At 49.6% G+C, this 4,284-nt stretch overlaps 1 long non-coding RNA gene across 1 annotated transcript; it reads left to right on the top strand.

The window, feature by feature from the left end:
* Nucleotides 1–267: 267 nt before the first annotated feature.
* On the top strand, nucleotides 268–3,476 carry LOC141020918 (uncharacterized). The gene is made up of 3 exons (XR_012180909.1): nucleotides 268–1,073; nucleotides 1,872–1,960; nucleotides 3,195–3,476. It is a non-coding gene; the product is annotated as an uncharacterized lncRNA (long non-coding RNA).
* The last annotated feature ends 808 nt before the right edge of the window (nucleotides 3,477–4,284 follow it).

Below are 4,284 nucleotides of genomic sequence, written 5' to 3'. Positions count from 1 at the left end.
GATAGCCCAACCGTTAAACATATAGCCACAATATAGCCGGCCTATTGTCGGACGTTTTCGGTCTCCGGAAACAGTCGTCGGGCCTCTCTCTCTTCTCTTCTCTCACCCAACCCGCTCTACACAGCCCACCTAACCCCTCCTTTGACCGGAGCCGTCAGGTCACGATCAGAGGGCTCCGAAAGCCCCCAAAATCCCCCAAACCCTAGCTCCTACCCTATGTATACACCTCCCATTCTAAATTTGGGCATCCCTAGCCTCCACCTACCTTCTAGCCTTCCCCTCGGGATCCCCGCAGCCGCCAGCCTCCTCCCTCCTCGATTTCAGCGCCAACCCACCCCGCCACCGCCACTTGTCGCCGGCCCAGAGGCCGCGCCGCCACCTGAGGCGTCGCCCCGACCAACCGAGAGCTGCCACGTCACCACCGCCCCACTTCCCGCAGCCACCCGCAGCCCTCCACGTCGCCTCTCCAGTGCCCCACTTCGCCGCGGCCCTCAGGGCCCATCTGGAGCCCGCCCTGAGCCCATCCAGGGCCCGAGCCGCCGTCGCCCTCGCGTCCGAGCTCCCCGTGCGGAAGAGCTCCCGATCCAGCGCGTCCCTGCCGCCTCGTGACCCTGCCGCCTCGTCGCTCATCGCCGGACCTCGTCCAGCCCGCCACCGCCCCACAGATGAGCACCGCTGCCCCGCGCCTCCCTCTCATCCCTGTCTCCTCCCTCTCTCGGGACCTCACCTCATCTCTCTCTCTCTCTCTCTCTCTCTCTCTCTCTCTCTATCTCTCAGGGAATGGTCATGGATGTCGCCCCGCTGCCGGAGATGACCGGTGCCGGGCCGTCCCCGCCGGATCCGCGCAACCGCCGCCCCGGATCCGGTCCCTGTCGTCGTCCGCCGCCGTTCCAAGCCCCGCCGGAGCCGGAGCTCGAAGGCCGTGCCGCCGCTGCCTTCCATCGATCCCCTCTGGATCGAGGAGGAGGACGACGACAGGCGCCGCCGGCCACGTGGGCCACGGCCTGGCCAGCTGGCCCGCTTCCCCAGCCCAGCGCCGCTGGCCTCCTCTGCCAGTTGGGCCTGGCCCATGGGTGAGCTCCCCAGCGCCCTTCCTTTTTTTTTCCTACCACTGGCCCAACATGCTTCAGATTCGGCCCATGCCGTGTTTTTTTTCAGCGTCTGCGGATTAACTAATTTTCCAGGGTTTTCCTGTTTTACAGAAAAGTCCCTCTAGATCATGCATTTAATAACTTCACAACATTGCATCATAATTAAACAAACTTAATATGTAAAATGCTTAGAATTTTGTCTAGTTTCATAATATGCAGCTTTCATCCATGTTAAAATGTTTAAAATGATGTTTGCTTATAATTTGCATAATTTTCATGCTAAAATGATTTATTTCATAACTAAATAACCGTAGCTCCAAACTTAATAAACTTTATATGTAAATGGGGTGAAAAAATGCATAGATTAACATGGTGGCATTACTTTCCATGTTTAACAACTCAAAGTATGGTTTAGTGCAGAACAGTACCAACTCTAAAAATTTGCATATCAGGATTTTCCGGAATTGTTGTTCGTTGTTTCCGGCCTCATTTAAACTTGCCTAGATAGGTAGTTTTGTTGTGCTTCACCCCTTGCCATGTTTAATAACATTTAATATTGTTGGGTACATAAACGAGAGAGAACTAAATAATCAAATGTGGTGTTTCGTCAATATGCAACTCGTTGCATATTGAGCTCCACTTAATTTGTAGTATTGTTTGTGCACTTTGCCATGCCATGCCTCATTAAACCGGACATGCATCATACTTGATTGTGCATCATGCCATGTTGATGGTTTACCATGTTGTTTGCTCCTTTCCGGTTGTGCTTCTTCTCGATAGTTCCGGTAACGTCCCGTTTGTGAGGATCCGTTCGACTACGTCCATTTGTCTTCTTCATGGACCCGTTCTTCTTCCTTGCGGGATCTCAGGCAAGATGACCATACCCTCGATATCACTTCTATCTTTGCTTGCTAGTTGTTCGCTCTATCGCTATGTCGCGCTACCTACCTCTTGTTATATCATGCCTCTCATATTGCCATGTCAAGCCTCTAACCCACCTTCCTAGCAAACCGTTGTTTAGCTATGTTACCGCTTTTGCTCAGCCCCTCTTATAGCGTTGCTAGTTGCAGGTGAAGTTGAAGTTTGTTCCTTGTTAGAACATGGATATGTTGGGATATCACAATATCTCTTATTTAATTTTAATGCATATATATACTTGGTAAAGGGTGGAAGGCTCGGCCTTATGCCTGGTGTTTTGTTCCACTCTTGCCGCCCTAGTTTCCGTCATACCGGTGTTATTCTCCTTGATTTCGCGTTCCTTACGCGGTTGGGTGTTATGGGAACGCCTTGACGGTTCGCTTTGAATAAAACTCCTCCAGCAAGGCCCAACATTGGTTTTACATTTGCCTAACAACCTATAACTTTCCCCTGGGTTTTCGCGAGCCCGAGGGTCATCTTTATTTTTAACCCCCCCGGGCCAGTGCTTCTCTAAGTGTTGGTCTGAACTAGGCGATGTCCGGCGCCCCCTGGGCAACCAGGGTCTATGCCAACCCGATGTCTTGCCCATCTGGTGTGCCCTGAGACCGAGATATGTGCAGCTCCTATCGGGATTTGTCAGCACATTCGAGCGGTCTTGCTGGTCTTGTTTTACCATTGTCGAAATGTCTTGTAACCGGGATTCCGAGACTGATCGGGTCTTTCCGGGAGAAGGAATATCCTTCGTTGACCGTGAGAGCTTGCGATGGGCTAAGTTGGGACACCCCTACAGGTTATAAACTTTCGAAAACCGTGCCCGCGGTTATGTGGCAGATGGGAATTTGTTAATGTCCGGTTGTAGAGAACTTGACACTTAACTTAATTAAAATGCATCAACCGCGTGTGTAGCCATGATGGTCTCTTTTCGGCAGAGTCCGGGAAGTGAACACGGTCTTGTGTTATGCTTGAAAGTAAGTAGTTTTAGGATCACTTCTTGATCACTTCTAGCTTCTCGGCCGTTGCGTTGCTTCTCTTCTTGCTCTTATTTGCGTATGTTAGCCACCACATATGGTTAGTGCTTGTTGTAGCTCCACCTCCTTACCTTACCCAACCCATAAGCTTAAATAGTCTTGATCTCGCGGGTGTGAGATTGCTGAGTCCTCATGACTCACGAATACTTCCAAACAGTTGCAGGTACCGATGATACCAGTGCAGGTGATGCTACCGAGCTCAAGTGGGAGCTCGGTGAAGATCTTGGTCGTTGTTATTTGTCTTTTCCGGATGATCAGTAGTGGTGCCCAGTTGGGACGATCGGGGATCTAGCATTTGGGGTTGTCTTCTTTTATTTTGGTTCCGTAGTCGGACCTTGATTGTACTCTATATGATGTATGTTAACTTGTTATTTGTGTAAGTGGCGATTGTAAACCAACTCTTTATCCCTTTCTTATTCAGTACATGGGATTGTGTGAAGATTACCCCTCTTGCGACAAAACTACCATGCGGCTATGCCTCTAAGTCGTGCGCCGACACGTGGGAGATATAGCCGCATTTGTGGGTGTTATAAGTTGGTAATCAGAGCCTTCCCCGACTTAGGAGCCCCCTGCTTGATCAAATCGTTGACGTTGTCATGTCTAGAACAAAATGTTTTGAGTCTTAGGATTATATATATCGGAGAGTAGGATTATTTTTACTCCTCAGTCCCTTCGTCGCTCTGGTGAGGCCTCCTGACGTAGAAGTTTTGACTTTCCTCTCCTCAAATTTCACTAAAAAAATTTAGGATCACGCGGGTATCTTGGAATCGTTCTGATATTCTTGTGACGAGAACATTGTTCTTGGTGCCTCCTGACATTTAGGGGTTGTGGCAATGTCCCAGGGAGTTGAGCTCCGAGGTGTTGTCGTCACAATTTTATCGTTGCAGTTCTGGAATACCTGAGTTCGCCGACATCGAAAATCTCTTTTATGCAGTTGTTGGTGAGATAACCTCGATGCCACCCAGTACTGGGGCGGGAGTTCGGGAGTATTGCCATAACTCGTATAACCGATGCTTTTCGAAGGTTGAGGTACATGATTTCCAAAGGTTTCTTGGTTACGTGTTGAAGGATGGATACAACTGGATGTAGGGATTGTTAGTTTTGGGTGAGATATTATGCTTCCCCTGTATCCCCAACACCAGATTGCATAACCAGAAAGTTTCGGGAGCTTATAGGTGGGAATTCAAGTATCTCGTAGGATATCTTTCCAACAGACACATGATTTGATATGGGGTCTATCATATGTT

Source organism: Aegilops tauschii, chromosome 3 (assembly GCF_002575655.3).
Source record: "Aegilops tauschii subsp. strangulata cultivar AL8/78 chromosome 3, Aet v6.0, whole genome shotgun sequence".
Taxonomy (NCBI): domain Eukaryota; kingdom Viridiplantae; phylum Streptophyta; class Magnoliopsida; order Poales; family Poaceae; genus Aegilops; species Aegilops tauschii.
Note: the sequence above shows the minus strand (reverse complement) of the source record. Positions and strands in the feature narration are given on the sequence as shown.